The sequence below is a fragment of the Tamandua tetradactyla genome, chromosome 26, assembly GCF_023851605.1.
Source record: "Tamandua tetradactyla isolate mTamTet1 chromosome 26, mTamTet1.pri, whole genome shotgun sequence".
Lineage (NCBI taxonomy): Eukaryota > Metazoa > Chordata > Mammalia > Pilosa > Myrmecophagidae > Tamandua > Tamandua tetradactyla.
The window spans coordinates 21,697,094-21,720,455 of NC_135352.1; the positions used below are offsets into that span (position 1 = coordinate 21,697,094).

Genomic DNA, 23,362 nt, shown 5'->3' on the forward strand with positions numbered 1-23,362 from the left:
GACATTGACTGATATTCTATCACACCGTACAAGTGACCAATTCCCAGTTTATCAAGAGTTTTGATTTTTTAAGAATCAGGAGTAAATGTTATACTTTTTATACCTATTTGGATGAATATTTGATTTTTTGTTTTAGTCTTGTGTAACAAAAAATATTAACAGATTTCTTAATCTTTAAAGCAGTCTTGGATTCCTGGTATATGGGCCAAGTTGGAATTTAAATATTCCTTGAATTTTATCAGCTATAATTGTATTTCTGTTTTTGTTTTGTTTCATTTGTTTGTTTGCACCTATACTCTTAGGGATTGACGTGTACTAGCTTATTTGTGCTACTTTTATCAGATGAATTAATCCAAGTTATAACTATTAATTAAGAAGTTTTCTAGAAACAAATTTTTATCTGAAACAAAAGTAGGCATTTTTTCCTGTATTATTTGTTTTGTTTTGTTTTCCCATCATTGCATTTTTTTTAACTTTTGTATTGTATAGAATAACATATATACAAAGCAAAGAAATAAAAAAGCAATAGTTTTCAAAGCACTCTTCAACAAGTAGTTACAGGACAGATCCCAGAGAATACAGGCATTTTAATGGAAATAATTATTTAATAATTCTTTCCATTCCTTATGTAGTTACAGATCTCTTCAATGTTTTCATTTTTAAAAGTAAATCTTATTTTGGTGATGTCTATTTGCTTTATAAATCATTTTTTTATTGCAGACTTTCAAATTCTTACAATTCTCCTTAACCCTTCACTCCTTTCTAATTTTGTGAATTATATTCTTACCTTTCTGTGATTACATGGGCATGCATTTTTCTTGTACGTAATGGGTCTCGGACTTGGCAATTTTACAATTTTTCTCTTTTCTAACTTACTAATTTCTACTTTGTTGATAAATGTCTTCTGTTGCTTTCCTTGGATAGGTTATGTGGTTGTTTTGTTATTGTTTTAATTCTCAGGCTGAACAGTCTCAGCTCACTGATTTTCATTCTTTTTGTTTAATACAAAAAGTTTTAAGTCCAATCATTTTCCTCCAAGTAAAACTTTGGCTGCATCCTGTGAGCTGTTTTTGCAGTATTCTTATTCTTTTTTACTTTCTGGATATTCTGTGGTGTTTATCTCTTTTTTGACCTGAGTTACTTAGGAGAGTGTTTTTCAATTCCCACATGGTTTTATATATATATATATATATTTTTTTTTTTTTACATAAACTTTTATTATTAAAAATTCTATTTTGAACTAACTACCAAAAAGATATTATGGCAGAGAGTTGTGGAGGAGAAAAGCAACAGACTTCCTTATTTTTAGAACTTTTCTATGGGGAAAAACTCATCTACATGCTAAAATGTGCCTAAGTGGAGCCCAGGAATAGTATGCCAATTAACAAGGTCTAAAATTGGAATGCAGATCTTTTTTCCTGCACTTAGGTCTAACGAAACAAAATTTTATTGGGATAATCATATTGAACATAAGATAATATTTTTAAGGCAAAAATATCGAATATGGATTATTCTCCCTACAGAATACTACTTAGATGGAAGCTATACTACTTAGATTATTTTTAGAAAACCTCAGTGGAACAGAACAAGGTACACAGATGGTAGCAGATTAAAATACTTAAGGGGATTTTTCCATGTCTTTTTGTTAACTTTGGATGCTGCTACAGGAAAAGTACATTCCAAAATTTGGCAATCGTTGTTACAGGTCCCAAGCTGAGACCACAACTGTCAAAAGCAATTTTGAAGATACGTGGGGGGAGGGTGGGGGGAATAAAAACCAACGAGGGAAACACCAGCAGCATGGTGTCCCAATGGTGTGTAAGGAAATGAGTAATAAAAATTAAAACTCGGTCGTCTGAGAAATTCTGTAAAGACAGTGAACACTGTTCAGGGCTTACCTTGCAGTTTATACTAAGGAAGCCAGAACATTTTAAAGTCAGTCACCCGAAAACGAAATAAATCTCAAGATTATGGCACTATCTTGAAGGCACACTGGTTCAAGAACTCTGCCCCATTTTTCAGTCAACTTAATTCAACTACAATAACACAAGTTCCCATGTCATAAGCGACATGATAATAAAGTCCCTTTCATACTTAGGACTTTATTATCTCTTAGGAAATGTGGTGGTGTGGAGCTATGTACCCCCCCCCAAAAAAAAAAACATGTTCTTAGAAGGAATCCATTCCTGTGGATGTGAACCCATTGTAAGTAGGAGGTTTTCATGAAATTACTTCAGTTAGGGTATGGTTCAACTCAGTCAAGATGGGACTTAATCCTAGAGCTGGGATCCTTTATAAGCAGAGTGAAATTCCAAATGATAGAGAGAGAAAGCTAAGGAAGCAAGAAGCTGAAATCCAGTGGAACCTGGAAGAGAAAAGAGGCCAGGTAATATTGCCATGTCTTTACCATGTGATGGAGCCCATGACCAAGAATCATCAGCAGCCAGCCTAGAACTCCAGTTTTGGGAAAGAAAACACAACCTTGATGACACCTTGATTTATACTTTTCCCTAGCCTCAAAACTGTGAGCTATTCAATTTCCATTGTTTAAGCCAACCCACGGCACGGTATTTGCCTGAGCAGCCAAGGAAACTCAACAGGAAACTATCCACTTCTTGAGACAAAGGTTTTGCACCTCATTTTGCATTTTTTTAGGCATGCCATGCTTAAGATACACTAAGTATTCATGCTCTGAAAATAGAATTTCCCCAGGCAAAAGCTATCACTTGATATCAATAATTCTCTGATGTACATTTTTTTACATTCTGACATTTCTGAAAATGAAATGCATCTTATGAATAATGCGATAAAGAAGCCTTGTGGCATTCACTTGGCAAGTGCTGCATCTTATAATCACAGACATCTTAGAAATGCTGAAATGTGGTAAGTTTGTAGTCATTGGCATATGTGAAACCATGAGACTGGAAGAGGTCACCTAGGCAGAAAATGTAGAATGAGAAGAAAAGAGATCTGAGGAAACCCAATATTTAAAGGTCTGACAGGAAAAAGAAGAACCAAGAGAGAAAACTAGAAAGCAGTGGCCAATAAGAAGGGAAATCAGGAGAGCAAGTCATCAGGGGACTAGGACAGGAGTGTTTTGAGAGAGAGAGTTGATGCCAAACACTGCTGAGACATCAAGTAAGGCAGGAACTGTAAAATGCCCACTGGATTCAGGAACATGGAAAAATACTGGTGACTTAAGAGGAATGGTCAGAAGCCACAGCCAAATAGCTTGTGATGTGAGCTCTTGAAAGCTGAGAAAGTAAAGATATTAACCTTTGCAGCAGTGAAGTCACGGTAGGGCAAAAGCCAGAAAAGTTGGGGAAGGGGGCAGCCTGACCACTGAAACTCCATCTCAGGGCAAACAAAAGACTGAAGCATGTTAAGAGCTTTTCAGAGACAAGTGCAATTGTCAAGACAATTTAAAGAAAGAAGCCTATTAGCCTCGCCAATGAGGGAGGCATCTGCACTTGTGATAAACACAGGAAATAAAATAACTCCCATTAGGAGGATGTTTAGGTTTGCTAAAGCTGCCAGGGTGTGATATACCTAAAATGGATTGGCTTTTTCAATGGGGATTTACTAGCTTGCAATTTAAAGTTCCTAGGCCTTGAAAATGTCCAACTCAAGGCATCAACAGGATGATACCTGGACTCTGAAGACAGGCTGTCGGCATCGGGGACACCGCTGTCACGTGGAAAGGCACATGGCCAGAGTCCGCTGCTCCTTCTCTCTTGGGCTTCGCTGCTTTCAGCTTCTGGCTGCCCCATTTCTCAGCTTCTCCAAGTGCTTCTCTGAATTGCATCTCTTAGCTTCTGTGAGCTCTCTGTTTTTTACTGAGTTCTTTATTTTCTTCTAATGGAATCCAGTAAGGGGGTTAAGACCCACCTCAAGTGTGCGTGGATAGTCACATCTCAACCGAAATAACCTAATCAATAGACCTACACCCACAGGAATGGATTAAAAGAACATGATCTTTTCTGGGGTTCACAACAGCTCCAAACCAGCACAGAGGGGGTTGTAAAAAACGTATTTTAAAGACTAGAAAAAGGAGATGAAGTTCACTGGGCAAGGATCTGTTTATCCTGCTTATGCTGAAGTCTCGCCAATTCTATGAAGCTTTCTCCTCCAGCTTTAAAAATTGGTCTTTTAAAAAGTCACAAAGCATGCACTTATTTATTTAATGTTTAAAAATTCAGAAATAAAAAAGGAAAAAAAAAGAAAACCACCCCGAGTCCCCAAAATCCAAGCAAAGCACTGCTAATCTTTTGGAGGATTTTAGAAAATACATGCACCTGATTTTATGTGTATGGGAGGCAGGGTGTGCAAGTAAGTAAGAGGGTTTTAATGCTACATCGCTGTGGCATGGAACCATGATGCACATGTGGGTAGGGATACACTCGATAACTTGAACTAATTCAGTGGGAGCAGGAGATGATACCAGAGGTGACCATAAGAGTGCACATCTCCACGGGAGTTAGGCAGAAATTCTGGGGAGATCTTTGGATTTCCAAAAGGGATAAGCTAGGTGTTCAGAAAAAGTCTACCAGCATGTCAGATAGAGCCAATCCTACCTGACATATGGTTTACGTAAAAATTTTACCAAAATAATAATCATCATAAAGACAACAACAGATAATTTAGAGTGTTTGTTATATGCCACGCACTGTGCTGTCACTGGGCATATCTGAGCCAGGTCAATCCTCATGGTAATCCAGCGAGGGAGGTCTTTACATAATCTTCATTTCACAGTCATGCAAACTGAAGTTTAAAGATGACCATGTAAGCAGTAGGTAGCAAGACTGAGCCCAGAGCTAAGAGCCATCTAACTCCAAAGCACGAGGTCACCGTTCCACCCAGCTGTGGGCACTGATGGAAACCTCTGAGGTCATCCCAGTCCTGTGAAAAATTTATACTCAAGATTAATCTGTTAAAGATAATGAATTAGCAATTATTTTAAGCAACTTTATATGTGGAAGTAGTATTTGAAAACGGAATGTTTTAAGACAAAATTATAGTGTACTATGTTTAAAAAACATTATCAGAATATTCTTCTTTGAGGTCATTCCAAAGACCGAAAGTTTGGGAATGGGATGCACGTGGCCCAAAGTACTCAAATACTGCATTGGCAAGAGCAGACTTCTAAGTTTCTCAGAATAGTAAAATAGAGAATGCTGAACAACCAATTCCCTTCAAGAGAGTGCCTAAGTATGCCGGGTTCTGAGGAGAGAAACAAAAAGATGAATAAGATAAAGGTCTCCTCTATCCTCAAAAATCTCACACTCAATGAAAAAGGCTGGACCTTGTTTCAGGGCATTTTCATTTCCATTCCTCCACCGTCTGAGTTAGATTGAGAAAAACAGGTTTAATAGGTTTTCTAGGCCAAGGCTGAATAGCTTCAGTCAAAATAGCAGGCCCCATCCGGCACCGCCAGGTCTAAAATGAGACAGCCAGTCATGGAACACAAGTCCATCTTGGTCCTTGCCTCGCAGCCTAGGAGTCAGGCCATTTGCAAACACAGACACAGAGCCTCTCTCGCGCATTTCTCAATCACGCTACCTTCCCGTTCCAATCTTAAGAGAATAAGGGGCCTTTACTTTCAAGGCTGCAGTCCACTGGATGCCATTTTGGGTACCAAAATCATCTCAGACAATCTGGATAAGGAAACCTGGTTTGCAGGACGTGGGATCCAAAGTGCAGGGTACGTCTGGCTGCCTTCATGTAAAAGGACAGAGAAAACGAACGGCACCAGGGCCACCACATTTTCTCAGGCCACAGACCAAGTCTTTAATACCATCTAAACTAGGCCAAAGGTCACTGCCAATCACTTGGGGGTAGAGACCCAGAGGTTGCTGGCCAGGGAGAAATCAAAATGTCCGCAGCAGCCAAAACCTAAAACAAGTTTATGTTCTAATCTAAGAAAAGCAGCTTGATAAATAGTTTGTCATGCTAAATTTGGTATCTTGACATTTTCTAACTCTACCAACATGAAAAAAAAAAAAAGTATTTGTCTGCAAGTCAGGAGATCTGGCCTCTGGTTCTGGTTCTGCCACTGAACTGCTGGGTGAGAGAAGTTTAGTCACCAGCTCTGGGTTCTGACTTCCATAAAGGATCTAAAGGAGTTTTAATGTCTCTCTCTGGTCTGACAGGCTTCAGTTCTGACTCACTGGTACTCTACTGAGAAGTCAGAAAGGGTCCAAAACATAATTGCATGAACACACACATACTCAATACTAAATTACCCCGGAATGAAGCTGCCTGGTAACACAGTTGATCGATAAAACCCTTGTGAGAGGAAGTCCCAGCCTCAGCAACAACTGGTGCTGCAGCAGTGTCTGAAATAGGTGGAGGCCTGCACTGATGTCCAATGCCCTAGGCCTGAGGAGAGGTGGAACCACCCACCCCCAGCTGAAGCCCACAGTTTGTTACCTTGGGGTGGGGGGTGGTCACAGCTATGCCCAGGACACAACTTGCTCTTTTGCAGTCTCCATGCTTCCATCTCCTGCTCCTTTTGGTGAGTTAGGAAATGACTGCCCAGGAATTCTGGAGTACTTGGTAAGGCTTCCTGAGCTACTTCTAACTGCTATGATTAAGTATCACTTGATTTTAAGTCTGAATTACTGAACTGTCTTACTGTAGTATCAAAAGATAGAGTATTTCGGTTGCCTTTTGTTTAACAGATGAGCTCATCTGTTTTTATAATATAAAAGTATTATATGGAATTCAAATGCTCATAAAATTCTTTAAGACAAAAGCCAAAGAAAACATTATTTTAACTGTATGCTTGTATCAGAATGCCAGCCTGGTTTCTGGAAACATAATATTTTTCAATCTGTCTATCCATCCATCCATCCATTCATCCTTCCTTCCATCCATCCACCCATCCATCTAATTCATCTAATTTTTTTTTGCACTCTTTAATGATGATAAAGCAACTTGGCTTCTCAGTGACCACCCATCAAATGCCCACACCACTGGTCAGAAAGTGCCTGAGGGACAATGAGGACATAATGCAGAAACTAAACTTAAAACCCTTACAACAATGACAAGCTAAGAATGGCAGTAGAGTCTATTTTTCCTAAAATGGTCTTCATTTGCAAGCAGACCACGCCATACAAACCAAAACAGGTGAAGATGCAGAATACACACAATAAATGTGCATCAATATTGCAGTTGACAACGCACAGTAGTTAAAGTGGAGTTAACGCGGTCACCAGCTCGGTGGCTAGGAGGGCACAGAGAGGGTCCAGCTGAGTGGCTGTGAGCGGCACGCACACACATCGAATGGGTCAGCCATGGGGACAGTCGACAGGAAGAGCAGAAAAGGTGGTGCTGGTGCCACTCTGAAGTCCGAGACCAGACTCTTGTAGCTGGCGGATTCCCAGGTAGGGGGACACCCATTACTGGGTGGTGGGAAGCCCCCCAGAAAAGGAGCCACCGCGGGGTACGTGCATGGGGTTGGGTGGATGTTTCAGAGTGGAAGGTTGTTTTGTCTTCCCCTCACTCCTCCCTTACCTAAGTGCTGAGAAAGCACAACTGGGAAAATCCAGGGATAGTTTTCCAGAATAAACCAATGTGGAAGAAGGAAGCCGAATTGTGGCAGAGTCCTTTCAACCTCTCCCTTGGAGACATAGGACAAAAAGAGGGAAAGCGACAGTATTGATTACTACTCCTGTCATCTGCTGAGCAACTTCCGAACGTCAGGTACTGCTCTAAGGGCTGTCTGTGTTTCAGCCAGGTCTGACCTTGGCTCAAACCTCATCGCCCCATTTTACAGCTAATACCACAGAAGCTCATGAAGAGTGACTTCGTGTCCCAAGGTGTCACAGACAGAAAGTGGTGGAGCTAGATTTCATACAAGGAATGTCTGACTCCCACGCCTGTTTCCCTAGACCCTTTCCATCCTTCCCCTCTTCCTCCCAGCCTGAAACGCTAAATTAAAGAAAGACATGATGGTTCAAAAGTCTGTCCTTCATTTCCCCTGACATTTCAACTAGAGAGTAAGATAGTCAACAGGTAAAAAGCTCGTGCTAAGGCTAACGCTAAAGTATTGATACTTCGGTGCGGAGTAGCTGGGTTGGCCATTTCAGCTCCCTTTGCTTACTTTGTCCTGTCTGGGGTAGGGGTGCAAACCCACATGGCACTGCGGTCAGCCTGGAGGGCCTGGGTCCCAGGAGGTGCCAGGGGGAGCTGGGCTGTCTTGAGGTGCAATCTGGCAGGCTTCGCACTGTGCAGCTCAGGTGGGAAGCATTTCAGGAACCAGGCCTCAGTTTCTTCCAGCCATCTTAAAATACAGAAATGGCCATCCAGTGAGCAATTCCAAAGTGGTTTTATTCAGGGAAGATATCCCCCGCCTGAATAATGGTTGCAAAGTAAGAGGCTTTAAGATGTTTTATGTTTGACTCCAGAGCTCCTGTTCAATGAATGATCCCTTCATTGAGCAACTACATGTATATATGAGAGGGAAAAAAGTGCCCATCTCAGGAGATATTAATAAACAGTAATTATTAACCAAAAAATCCATAAAAGACTGCAGAGTTCTATTTCTTGCTCCCACTGAATGATCATCTCTGGTCTGTGCTTCATGTCTTCTCTGAGAAGGAAGGGGTAATGATAGAGCATGCTGGAAAGATGGGCTGCTACAACATGGGGGAACCTGGAAAACTTGACACTAAATGAAATAAACCAGGCACAAAAGGACTTAGTATTCACAGCGCCTCTTATATGAACTACTAAAATAGCAAATTCATACAGACAGAAAGTAGATTAGATGCTACTAAGGGCTAGAGGAGGAAGGAATGGGGAGTTATTGCTTAATGGATTCAGGGTTTCTGTCTGGGGTGATGAAAAGGTTTTAGAAATAGTGGTGATGGTTGCAAAACATTGAGAATGTCCTGAATGCCAGTGAATTTTACACTTAAAAGTAATTAAATTGGCAAATTTTATATTCTATAGGTCACCACAAATAACATTTTTATAAAACAGAGATGGATTAACCAATGATAGTTGGCAAAGTACTTTGACTTATAAGAAGAAATATTGAAGCAATAAAAACACGGTTCTTCAGACTATTTAGAATTACAGTAAAAGGATTTAATGGTTCCAATTTACCAAGAAGATTATTTTTTCCACTTACATAAAGTTTCTTAAAAAAAAAAAAGAAGAAGAAGAAGAGGGGGTAGCTATTCAGGAGTTTTCTAATTCAGCCATTTGGTAGAGAAATCAAGAACACCAATCTTTCTCCCCAAAGGCTTATTATAATCTGTTTCAAACTATAAAACCAGTGAAAGTCTTTTCCCAGGACCATTTTATTCAGAGGTCAGATATTGGGGAAGGACTGAGGGAAAGGCAAGAATCACAGAGCACAATCCAAGAAAATATACGACATGTAACCAGAAGAAATTTAGAGATCTGCGCTTCATAAAACCCATGATTAAGATACAAAATATCTTCAGGATAACACAGAAAAATGCAAGTAGAATTCACATGCTGAGACTGCAGGAAAAGAATCCTGTTTTCACTCTGCCTTATAAAAAGAACTGCTTTAAAATTGTATCCTGCTTTGAAGCTAAATGGTTTTGAAAGCATGGTTAATACAGTTGGAGATATCATAAAAGGAGATACCTTTGAAAGAATGCAACGATAATTAGACAGCTGGCACCTATCAGTTTAAACCTTTTTAATTTCATTAATTTCTGAATTGATTTCATTAACTTGCTGAATGTCTGTCCACTCTGTGCCAAGCACCCAGACTATTTATCAAAAGCAACACTGCCCACAGATGATCTGACTGCACTTTTCTCTGTTAGGACTCTGAGGTGCAAGAGACAAAAATCTCAACCTCATATGGCTTAAGCAAAAACAGATTTTGTTGTCTCACGTATCTGAAATGGTCACCGGTGGGACTGTCCTCAAAATAACTAGGGGCTCAAAACACCCAACCCCTCACCCTCCAAATCTCAGCCAGGCCCCCTCTCTGCTAGCTCTCAGCTCTCTGCTCACAATGGTACGAGAGATCCCAGTCTCACCTCCTACTGCATCCATGAACAGCAGGATAAATGACCTGACTCCTTCCTGGCAACCAGGTCTCACTGCATCCCAGTGGGTCACACGTTTATCCTTAACCAGTTAATATGGTCCAAGGAATACTGTGCTCTGAGGTTTATTTGAGGTACATGCAACCCCAAAACACACAGAATAAGCATAGAGTAGAGATGGTCCCTCAGAGGGAGTCCGAGAGAATGGATGTTGGGCAGCCAAAGCGCAGTAGGCATCTAGCACACAAACTACTCTATTGCTACCCAGTCATCCTACAATATGCCTTTGATCATGTCAGTCCCTATTCAAAGTTCAATGGCTCCCCGCAGCTGCTGGTCAGTGCCTTCCACAATCTGGTCCTTTCTTACTTTTTCATCAGGTTCCTTCTTAAGTTCCCCAAATAGTCACCAATATCATACGAGAGACACCACTGATTTCTCTTTAAAGATATGTTGAATCGATGCATGTGAAGCAATCTCTTTCTTCTACTACCAACATCTCCTTAGCTTGATGAACCTATATCCTCAACCCTACCCCCTCAAATACTGAATTTTCTCTGAACAGAACCAGTCTCAGCTAGGTCAAGTGAAGTAGGAAGGCTTATAGTTGGAAAGACTAAGATCAGTTTGAAACAGACTCATAACCCAAGAGGTTTAGCCAAAGCCAGGGGTAGATACTGGTAGAAAAGTTCGTTCCAGGGATCTTGATACAGATTTCAAAAATAAGTAGAGAACTAATAGATAGGTTCATTTAGACTATTTTGCTCTATCGGTTGCACAAAGGGACTTTAAAAATAAATAAAGATCTTGGAATTGTATGCATCTTAGAAAGATTTTAAGTGTGTCAGATTCCAAAGTGAAGAATCGAATTATTTCCAATTTTGCTAGGAAATTCAATTCTTCCCTCAACATGGAAAACAGGATACTTGACAAGCATATCAAACATTTCCTATATAGAAGGTATGCTCTATCTGTGAAAAATACAGGCTTTGAGAAATTTCTTTTCTTTGGAAACTTTAAAACACACAAAGTATGAAACTAAAAAAACAGAAACGAGAGTCAAGTGCTTTGAGAAGCTTGTGGGCGCAAAACTGAGCGCTAACACAAAAATATCGGAAAAGCAAAGCAGTCCCTGTTGCTCAACAGGACGAAACAAAGAATTACAGTGTTAATGTATATTACGCAGTCCTGTTTTTTGCACTAGCTCGACTGCTCTGTAAAAACCTACGGCAGAGCATTCAAAAATTGATATGTTAATATTTTGTTTGGTTGTTGAGAAATTTCTTTTTAAGGAAAAATAACAGCCAAGGTTGCGTCACTTCCCCTCAAACTTGGCTTTTGGCTGTGGCCAAATATAAGGTTCAAAATACATATTAAAAAATGTTATTTCTGTTCGGAGCCAATCTATCCTGGCCACAGCATGATGTTTCTCGGCAATGATGATAAGGTACTCAGGTTCTGTAAATCCAAACGTCATAAAAACTTGAAAAAGTAACATAATCCTCACAAGGTCAGGTGAACGAAAGCATTCTGGAAAGGAGCCAGCAAAGGGCTTACAATAGATAATTCATCTGAACTTGAAAAATGTAGAAATGAACCTGTCAAGTACCAGCGAAGGCTATGGTATAGAACTACTGATGCAATGAAGAGAGTCGAAGAAATTAAATAGAAAACGCCACGCTAAACTCATAATAAACAGGTTAAAGAAAAATAGAGTACAGAAAGTTTGGGACATCAAAGAAGTCAAACAAAACATCCGTCTTATCCAGCCTCTCCTTGAATGCAAAGGAAAGCAGCTGCAAGGAAAAATGGTACAGCAATTACAACAGGATGTGAACCTGGAAGGCAGTTCTTAAAAATCTCACTGTCTTGTAACCATTTCTGCATGTGCATTTGAAAATCTCTTCTGGAGACTTGGAACTTCTAAATCATTGATTTCTTTTTTTTAACATGAGGTCACTCAAATGACAAGTAATTAAAAACCCATGTCTCCTACATTGCTATCTATAAAACAGATGTTACAGATGTTCGCTTGTATCTCAACTTTAAACCTTCACTGGTAAGCTGTACTTCTGCAAATCGTGAAAATTCTGTTTATAATTACAGAGGCGAACTGAGAACACAAAATGGTCTTGTCATTTGTGTAACTGCCTGAGGCAGCATTTAAATAGTAACTAATGGCAAAAATTCACGGCTAATGATACATAAAATAATATTTTCTTTGCAAAATCAAATGCTGAATAGAAGAAGGAGGCCTACATGAGAAATGAACAATCTGTCTGAAAATTGGCCTCAAGTAATACTTTCCTTCCGATTTTAAGATTTCCTGTTTTGGTTTACCAGCATCTTAGATGGGTTTGGCCACTGTAGAATGAGGCCTAATTATGCTGGTTTAAGTGTCCTGACAGGCAGTTGCGGGTGACCACTGAGTCATCTTTTCCTGAAATGGCACTAAACTCTATTAATTTCCACTAACTTGAGATTCCTGGTAGGACGTGCTTTCTTTTTCCAGCTTGGCACTAATTTAGAAGCAGAGGAATCCCAGTGCCTTTTGAAATGCACTGTGTTGCTTTCTTTACAAAAGCTCCCGTGGTTTTTGGAAAATAAGAGTTTAGGGGTAGACATTGGTTCATTATTTGCCACGAAGTAAAATCATTTCTAAAGTAAAAAAAAAAAAACAAAACAAAAGCAAAAACAGTCAAGCTTCCTATATTAATAAGGATTTTTTTTAAAACCCCAGTTTAGGTCAAGGTAAGGAAAATATCTTGATCATTTTAGTTAGCCAGAGTACCATAAATGGAGAGACAGTTGGGTTCCATCCACCTATACAACTGTTACAACATCTAACAATGACTGACATCTAAAGTAACTAAACTAAAAAAAAAAAATCCCTGAGGGAGATAATGAAGCTAAAATAGTGACACAGAGCCATCAGCTACTTAAGAAAGGAGAGTGCTGCAAATTCTTGGACAAGGCAGAGAAAAGAAAATGGAGCCCATTTGTGCTCAGGGAGAACTAGAAAGGTTATGCTGGCAGCCAACTATCATAAATTAAAAGGCCTCTGAGAGTTTTGCAGAAGTCTCATTTATTTATTTTGGTATGATAACCCTGGATGTGTAGGCTTAAAAGAACATTTGTGTTGACCAAGAGGACACAATCCCAGGATTTACTTCAACACCATCTTAAAATATCCTCAACCCCAAATACCGTTTCAACAAGCACAAATAAGGAAAAATAGGAATAAAGATATTAAAAGGAAAATAAATTAAGAACAGATGCTGGGCCCATTGTAACTCAAAGAATAAACGGAAGGAATGACTATTGGAGATAGTCGAGTCAAAAACAATTAAGGCATTTAAAAAATAAAGCAGTACCATATTGGGAGAAGAAGCTCTTGCTTTGGAGTAACATAGAAAGTTGAAGGTTGGTTGAATTATTGTTCAGATTTTCCTTTAAATATACTTCTAAAATTCTAAAATGCTTCCGAATCTGCCAGGTTTCTGATAATAACAAAGGACTAAACTGTCAAGTGATAGAGCTGTTTGGGAACTGTGGGAAAACATTTTTCTTAAGGCAAGCTGTCCCAACTGGAATTTATTGCTATTCCAAAGAGAAGAGACAGCCTGGGCACAGAGAAAGTCAAGCCTTATGCACCCCTTCCCACCATCTCCTGGTGCCAGAGGAAAAAGGGGTACAGCCCATCCCCGCAGGGCAACGCCAGCTTCCAGCTCATTTACACCTTCCCGGGTCTCTACCCTGGGTGCTGAAGACACCAAAGACAGACTCAATAACTGGCACCACATGTTTTTTTTCCTTCTCCTCTTGCAATATGGCCCTGAAGAGCCCATCATCCTGGGAAATAGGTATAAAATGGGATGTCTTGCAGACAGAAAGACATGGAGGCCTCATCTGAGGTGCAATGGGAAAGCCTGGCCTGCTGCTCTCCTCACTGCGAACTAGGAAGTTGCCCAGAGCAGTGAGGACTCCCTTTGCCCAGCAGAGCCTGTGCCGGTCCAGCCTAAGCCCCAAGACCCGTCCCTTTATAAGGGCTATCTGCAACCACCCCAGGTCGCAGCACTCCTGCGCCTTTGAGCTGCTGTGACACTTCTCATTATTATTTATTTTCCTTGTTGCCGCCTTGCTGCACATGACATATTTTTAGCACTCTTTTACCTAGAATGTATATTCTCCAGGGATGCATCACTTACTTTACTTCTAACTTTGTTTGCAGCACTATGATGTCAGACAGACACTCACACTAGAACTGCGGGAGAAAAGGAAAAGGAGACACAGCCCTTGGCTTACTGACCCCCTGAAATGGTACATCACCATAACGTCAGAGCAGCACAGCAGCCCCGGACTGCAGGACCCTTAAGAGCAAACAAACACCATGGGTTGTTTTTGTTTTTTGTTTTTTTTTCTCACCTTTGTATCGAAGGACTGTGCTAAAATGTTCGTCCAGTGAATAAAAATTAAGAATAAGTCTTTAATTAATTAGGAGCACCTCTTTTGTTACTCAGATGTGGCCCCTCTCTCTAAGTCAACTTGGTAGGTGAACTCAATGTCCTGCCCCCTTACCCCCCACGTGGGACATGACTCCCAGGGATGTAAACCTCCCTGGCAATGTGGGACAGGACTCCGGGGATGAACAGCATCTGGCATCAAGGGATTGAGAATGCCTTCTTGACCAAAAGGAAGAAGAGAGAAATGAGATAAAGTTTCAGCGGCTGAGAGATTTCAAATAGTCAAGAGATTATCCCGGAGGTTATTTTATGCATTATTTAGATACCCCTTTACCCCTTTTTAGATTATGGTGTATTGGAGTGGCTGGAGGGAAGTACCTGAAACTGTAGAGCTGTGTTCCAGTAGCCTTGTTCCTTGAAGATGATTTTATAATGATACAGTTTTTACAATGTAACTGTGTGATTGTGGAAACCTTGTGTCTGATACTCCCTTTATCCAGGGTATGGACAGATGAGTAAAAAAATAGGGATAAATAAATAAATAAGTAAGTAAGTAAATAAATAAATAAATAATGGGGGGGTAAGGGGAAAAAATGACGGAGGGGTAAGGGATATGTGATATTATGAGTTTCTTCTTTTTATTTCTTTTTCTGGAGTGATACAAATGTCCTAAAAAAATGATCATGCTGATGAATACACAACTATGTCATAATGTTGTGAGCCACTGATTGTAAATCAAGTATAGACTGTATGTGTGTGAAGATTTCTTAATAAAAATATTTTTAAGAAAAGAATAATGCAGCAAAAGCAAAGCATGTGAGTGCTTGTAGGTGGAAAACAGGGGTGGCTGACTGGAATGCTACATTACTGAATTTGAACTTTCAGACAAGAAAGTGAAGAATATTCAGTTGTGGAAGATGTTGCGAGTACAGAAAACAAAGAACAAAACGCAACTTCCTCTGCAAAATGAAAAACTGGTGCTGTGCAGCTAAAGTGGAGAGAATGCTAGAGAATAAGAAACAAAGTTGTTGGAAGATACTGAAACTTGGACAAAGTCCCATTAACACATTTCTTTTATCCATTCATTCATCCAACATTCGCTGTGTACCTCTGCTCTGTGCCCAATGCTGCTCTGGGTGTGTAGTGGGCAGGACAAGGGCACTGCTCCCGTGAGCTTACATTCTCTGCAGAGAGGGTGAGAGGGAAAGAAGCAATAAATAAGCTAACAAGGAAAATGTGTATATGTATGTGCGTATATCTGTGGTATGTGCATGTGTGTATGCTTGTATTTGTGTTGTGTGTATGTCTGCCTGTGGTGTGTGGTGTGTGTGTGTGTTTGTGAAGGGTATATGTTCGTGTGTGTATGCATGCACGCATTTGCACGTGCATGTGTATGCACATGTGTGTGTGTGTATGCATTTGCACATGCACGTGTGTGTGTGTGTGTGTGTTCCAGAAGATGATGGGGGGAGCTGAAGCAGGGTAAGCAGTTGGCAGGAGAGGCATAGGATGTCCAGAGATGCCCTCCCTAATAAGATGGTTGGACAATTCAGTAGAGAACCAAAGTGGTGGGAGAGCCAGCCACAGGGAAACCTGGAAGAAGAAGATTTCAGGCAAAGGAAACAACAAATGCCAAGGCCCTGAGCAGGAACTGCTTTGATATGATCAAGGAACTACAAGGAGGTATGGACATCTGACCCAGTCAATGAGGGCAGAAGAGGAGGAGATGAGATAAGACAGGCAGGAGATCCCATGGAGGCTTCCAGGACAACCCTAGGGCTTTGGTTTTCACAATGAGTGAGATGGGAAGCAACTGGGAGGTTAAGAAGAGACAAATGACAGAATCTCAGGAATACATCTTGTAAGCCAAGATCTCAGAAACATATACACTATTTTAAAGAACTGCAACATTATCTTTTGTTGTTCATTCCTTTACTGCAATTAAGTTCCATGAAACTAGCTATCCTTTCTATCCTTGTTCACCACTGAATACCCAGAACCTAAAACAGTACCTGGAATACAAGAGGCACTCAAGGAATATCTATTGAATGAACACAGGAATAAATGAATGCTTGAATAGCATCTCTCAATCTATCTACTTAGCTCAAGAAGGCAGAATTCTTTTCTTAAACCCCCCGACCACTCAAACTGGTGAACAGTGTTTTTGACCCACCCCCTGTCCATCATCAGTGTGGAAGTCAACTGTACCTTGAATATTCTAAATACCTGTACTTTGCTGCATGTACTAAAGAACAAAATTGACAGCTTTCTTTGATAGCTTGGGGATAAATTTATTTCTCTGGGAATCTGTGATAAGCAGTGTTGTTTTAATAAATGAAAAAGAGGAGAAAAGTAAACATAGAATTTTTATGAAGCTGTCGTAGCCTGCCACAAAACTTAAGTAGGAGTTATTTTTAAGCTATTTTAAGTGGCTGTGGGGGGAACAGTTGGCTTTATGTCCTGGGAAGTACTTTTACTCCCAAAGGTTTCAACTAGCTGTCCACCAGGGGAAAGGGCACTATAAAAAATAGTTTGGACTGTTTCTAGCTTAAGAAAAATGGTACAAAATGAGCCTTTTGGACTCCCTCTGAGTACAATATAAGAATACAAAACTGAACCATCACACTGACAAAGTCACGGAATTCCGGGTATCTGGTCGAGAAGTTTAATTTCACGCATATTTCATGGTTGTCCTGTTCAGAATGGAAAACCCAATAAAAATAAGCTTTAAGTAAGGATGAGAAAATATATGTACATCTGTTCTGTGAAAATGAGCATTCCAGACACTGTTCGCCAGCAGGGATAGAACAGCAGTGATGCTAAACCTAGTCAGTTAACAATGTGAGTTCACTGGGGGGAGGTTGGAATTTATTAATAAAAATGGATGTACAGAGGATACTACAGTTTCCTGTCTTTATCATTCCCTGCAAGCATTTAAATATTTTAAGATGTGGAATGTCTTAATTGCATCCCTTCTGAAGGTTTCGATGGCCACACAGTCATTACCATGTCATTTTCTTAAACAAAATAGTCAAAATGTGTTTCCTGGTTTCTTCTCCACACTTCCACTTCCAAAAAAAACCCTCCCAGGCCATGTAGCTTGAAGCTTTGCCTGCAAGGAACATAAGCCACTGCAGACGCTTTCTGATCCAAACCTGATACCTTTCTTAAAGTCCCTGTATTTGTGAAGAAATGTTTTATTAAGAAAACTGTGTCCTCAAGTGTGGGTGTGAACTGGAGATGGTTAAAGAAGACACTCTTTGTAGAGTGTCTCCAGAGAAAAAGAATTTAAACCCATTGTGTGTGGAGGAGGATGGGGGGGTAGGAGGTGGGAGGTGGTGAATGTGCGGCCAAATGTTTGGATTAAAAAAATTCTTTTTATTCTCAAATTTCATACAAATCCTTTCAGCACACAAACCTGTGATCATTTTGTTCTGCAATAATGATGATAATAAAAAATAAAACAGCTAACATTTATAAAACGCCATTGCAGTAAATATTTTTAAAATCAAAAAAATTTTTTAAAATAGAAATCGTTACACACGTGCAGTCCATCCGCAGTATACATTCAGTGCTCACAATCATCATATAATTGTGTCTTCATCACCATGATCATTTTTTGAACATCTACATCACTCCAGAAAAAAGAAACAAAAAGAAAAAAGACAAAACTCATGTATTCCATGCACCTTAACCCTCCCTCTCATGTAGTTAATGTTTAGTTATAGATGAAGAATCTAAAGTGTGGAGAGAGCGCAAGTGATTCCTTCTAGATCAAGGAGTAATCAAGACCATCTGCTAGTAGCATAAAGAGAGAATAAATCAATGGAATAGAACTGAGAATCCAGACATAAATCCAGGCATCCATAGTAAACTGATTATAGACAAAAGTACTAAGATCATTCAAGGGGAAAGAATGATCCTTTCAATAAATGGTGCAAGAACAACAGGATATCCAAATGCAAAAGAATGAATTTGGACTGCTACTTCATAACATATACAAAATTAATTCAAAATGGTCAAACACCTAAATATAAGAGCTAAAATTATAAAATTCTTAAAACAAAAACATAGGTGTAGCTCTGCATAATCTCGGATTAGACAATGCTTTCTTTTATACGACACCTAAAGCACAAATAACCAAAGAAAAAATCAACTAAACCTCATCATAGTTTAAAACTTTGGTGCTTCATAAGAATATCACCAAGAAACTGAAAAGACAACCCACAGAATGGGGCGAAACACTTGTAAGTCATATATCTGTTAAGGGACTTGTAGCCACAAAACCACTCACATGCCCATCAATTAATGAATGGGTAAATAAAATGTGATATATTCATAGAATGGAATATTATCTGGCACTTAAAAGGAATGTAGCTCTTACACATGCTACAATCGGGCTGAACCTTGAAAGCATTATGCTAAGCGAAAGAAGCAAGCCACAAAAGGTCACATATCGGGCGGGCCATGGTGGCTCAGCAGGCAAGAATGCTTGCCTGCCATGCCAGAGGACCCGGGTTCGATTCCCAGTGCCTGCCCATGTAAAAAAAAAAAAAGAAAAAAGGACACATATCATATGATTCCATTAAATGAACTATCCAGATAGGCAAAGTAGGCAAGCCCATAGAGACTAAGTAAAGTAATCGGTACCTGGGGCTGAGGCTGGGGATATGAGGGTTTGGGGTATCTTTTTGAAGCAATCAAATGTTCTGGAATTAGAGAGTGGTGATGGTTACAAAGTTCTGTGAATATACAAAAACATGAGAAATGACGTGGATGAATTTTATTGTACGTGAACTGTATATCAATAAAGCCATTATTACATACATACGCATGCACACCAAAATCAGCAATTATTAAAACGGAAAAAAATAAAAGCAAATAACTTCGAAAAGTACAAAACAAACATGTTCTAAAAATTTTCAATTTCACTAGTAAACAATAAAAAAAGCAATGAAAGAATGAGGTGCTGGTCTACCCTTTAAACTGGCAAATATACTCCATACAAGTACTGAAAACGTAAATTGATAGAACCTTTTTAGAAAGCCATTTGATAAAATATATCAACCATAAAAAAATTCATCTTCTTTTACATAGTAATTCCATCTGGGACCCTATCCTACAGGAGTTAACAGATTACAGATAATAATTAATGAACAAGATGTTCAATATAATTCATAATGGCCTTTAACTAGGGAAAGTGTAATAAGGTGATAATGATGCTTCCACAGGATAAAGAGCACATACTCTTCTAAAAGTATGTTCTTGAAGACCACTTTCAAGGCAAGTTAAAAGAAACATACTACAAAATTGAATTGGGTGGAAAAAAAAATTGAGTTTTTGATCTCACATTCTAAGTAAACAACCAAACAAATAGTTTGTGTATCATGCAATGTCGAAATTGCAAGAAGGAAATATGTGCAAACATTAATAGTGGTTAATTTCCTCAGTTCTGTATTACTTTTACAACTTTGAAAATATTATTGTTAAATGAAGATAAAAGAAGAGACAACACTTAATGCTGATGGTGTTACGGTGGTAAGTGTCACAGAGGTCAATCTTCTCTTCATTCTATTGACCTCTCTCCATCACAGAGGGAACTTGCAAATGAGATCACTATTTCTAAATGCGGGGGGATAGGGGATTTCTTAAATTACTAATTGGTGAGCTTGATATTAATTCTAGTCAAGATTTTAAAATGCTTCCTTTAATGGAACTTCATATGAACCTAAAAAAGAAACCCATCAATCAGCAGGAACATCATGGATTCACTTAGCCATCACTTTAGACCACCTCATTTCTTTCTTTGATGAGCTCTTTAGAGAGGTGGTAGAGGGTGAGGTTATCAAATAGTAGCTGGTACCAAACTATAAAATCTGCTATCAGGATCAAGATCCTGAGAGATGAGGGGTACGTGGCTAAATCACTAAGAAATCAGATCAGTCTAACCTGGTTTCTTTGTTGGATGAGAAAATGGATGGTAATGGATGGCAAGCTCACTAGATAGAAGACGGCACCAAATCCAGAGGATTCATAGATGTGTTTCAGGATCCAGAAAGAGAGTAATGGATTAAGCAATAGACTAAATACAACGAGATAAGAATCCAGAGAGATAAGTGTAAGATACTATCATTCAAGGAAAAGGCATGGGAGACAATCTCATAGCACAATATGTGAAGACAACCTAAGGGTTTTGGCCCACAATAAGCTCACCTGAAGGCCACAGAAATGTGGCTGTGTGCTAAATACAAAGACAAGGTTCTTCTCTCTTCCAATTCAACCACACCTAAAGTAACTGATAAGCATCCATGACTCAGTGAGTAAAGAAACCAGGACAGCAAGGGGACTCAAAACCAAATCACTGATTGGCTGCCACAATATAGGGTGTTAAGCTAAGTATACAGGTAGAAGGGAGAGTTTAGGGAATACTACCAAGGGTTAGGGAACAGTACCAAATTCTTTTTTTTAAAACTTTTTTTATTAATTAAAAAAAATTAACAAAACATTAAGATATCATTCCATTCTACATATACAATCCGTAATTCTTAATATCATCACATGGTTGCATATTCATCATTTCTTAGAATATTTGCATCAATTTAGAAAAAGAAATAAAAAGACAACAGAAAAGGAAATAAAACGATACTAGAGAAAAAAAAGTTATACATACCATACCCCTTACCCCTCACTTTCATTTACCACTAGCATTTCAAACTAAATTTATTTTAACATTTGTTCCCCCTATTATTTATTTTTATTCCATATGTTCTACTCTTCTGTTGATATAGTAGCTAAAAGGAGCATCAGACACAAGGTTTTCACATTCACAGAGTCTCATTGTGAAAGCTATATCATTGTTCAATCACCATCAAGAAACATGGCTACTGGAACACAGCACTACATTTTCAGACAGTTCCCTCCAGCCTCTCCACTACATCTTGAACAAAAAGGTGATATCTACTTAATGCATAAGAATAACCTCCAGGATAACCTCTCGACTCTGTTTGGAATCTCTCAGCCATTGACAGTCTCATTTCACTCTTCCCCCTTTGGTCAAGAAGGTTCTCTCAATCCCTTGATGTTAATTGTCAGCTCATTCTAGGGTTTTTCTCAGTCCGTTGATGCTGAGTCTCAGCTCATTCCAGGATTTCTGTCCCACGTTGCCAGGAAGGTCCACACCCCTGGGAGTCATGTCCCACGCAGAGAGGGGGAGGGTGGCGAGACTGCTCGTCATGTTGGCTGGAGAGAGAGGCCACATCTGAGCAACAAAAGAGGCTCTCTTGGGGGTGACTCTTAGGCCTAAATTTTAAGTAGACTTGACCTATCCTTTGTGGGGTTAAGTTTCATATGAACAAACCCCAAGACTGGGGGCTCAGCCTATAGCTTTGGTTGTCCACACTGCTTGTGAGAATATCAAGAATTCAACTTGGGGAAGTTGAATTTCTCCCCACTCCTACCATTCCCCGAAGGGGGCTTGCAAATACTTTTCCAGTCACTGATCAAATCACTCTGGGATTCATCGGGGCATCACTCTGGACAAACCAACAAAATCTCACGTCCTACCTGAGATTCCAAGTACTTATGACATTCAATCAAACCATCTACAGTACCAAATTCTTTAAGGGCTATTTCCTAGGAGGAGAACGGATGTATTGAGTAATATTCCAAGGAACAGAGCTAGACCCAATACTGAAAACAATGGTGAGAGAGATTTTGACTAAGCATAAAGAAAACTTCTTAACAACTAGAATCACCCACAGTCATTACAGACTGCCAGTGGAGGCAATGAGGTCTCTGCATCAGAGGTTTGAAGTTCATGCCTCCTGACCACTTGGTTCAGAGGAGATTCAAACATGATTTTAGCCCGTTTTCTCCTCAGATGCCTGATATGCCTTCATAACTCCATAAGAAATGGTTGAAATGTATAATAATAAAATCCACATTCCCTTTTGGTATAAACCTATCCTTTCACACCATTTATAGTTATTTCCAAACTACATACTCTGTAATATAAATCATTCCATTTTGTTGGAGGCACATGAAGAGGTAGGATTTAGTTGGCAATATATCAGATCCAATCACAAGTTCCTCAAAGTTAAATATAGTTATCATTGGGCCCAGTAATTCCACTCCTAACTACATGCCCCAAAAAAAGGAAATCATGTTTACCCAAAAAGTTGCACACAAATGCTCACAGCAGCATTATTCATAATAGCCAAAAGGTAGAAACTACCCAAATGTCCAACAACTGAATAAACAAAATGTGGTAATTCCACACAATAGAATATGATTCAGCCATAAAAAGGAATAAAGCACTGTCACATATTACAATACGCATGAACCTTGAAAATATTATGCTAAGTGAAAGGAGCCAGACACAAAAGGCCACATATCATATGATTCTATTTATATTAAATGTCCAGAATAGGTAAATCTCTGGACACAGAAAGTAGATTAGTGGTTGCCAGGGACTGGGGAGAAAGGGAACGAGGAATGACTGCTCAATGGGCATGGGGTTTCTTTCTGCAGTGATGAGAAATTCTGGAATTAGAGTGACAAAGGCTGTACAATATTATGGCTGTGCTAAAAACCACTGAATTGTACACTTTAATATGGTCAAAATGGTGAATTTTGCATTATGTGAATTTCTTTTCCATAAACAACATATAACCACCACATATATATATTATTTATATATAGATAGATAGATATAGATACAGATATATGATATGATACACTGTCATGCCAAGTAATTAACATTCATGCTATTAAAATATTCACAAGACAGCCAAGTCATGAGTACAAGGCACATGAGATCTAGATTAGTAAAGTAAATTCTAAAAATTGAGGTGCTAAAAATCA

General features: G+C 39.2%; 1 protein-coding gene and 1 pseudogene across 1 annotated transcript in view; one reads left to right on the forward strand and one right to left on the reverse strand.

Moving 5' to 3' along the window:
* The window catches only part of MTMR7 (myotubularin related protein 7), a 109,290-nt gene that overhangs the window by 81,669 nt on the left and 4,259 nt on the right, over window positions 1-23,362 (reverse strand). The window lies entirely within an intron of this gene.
* On the forward strand, window positions 10,215-11,893 carry LOC143669581 (putative ribosome biogenesis protein RLP24 pseudogene; annotated as a pseudogene).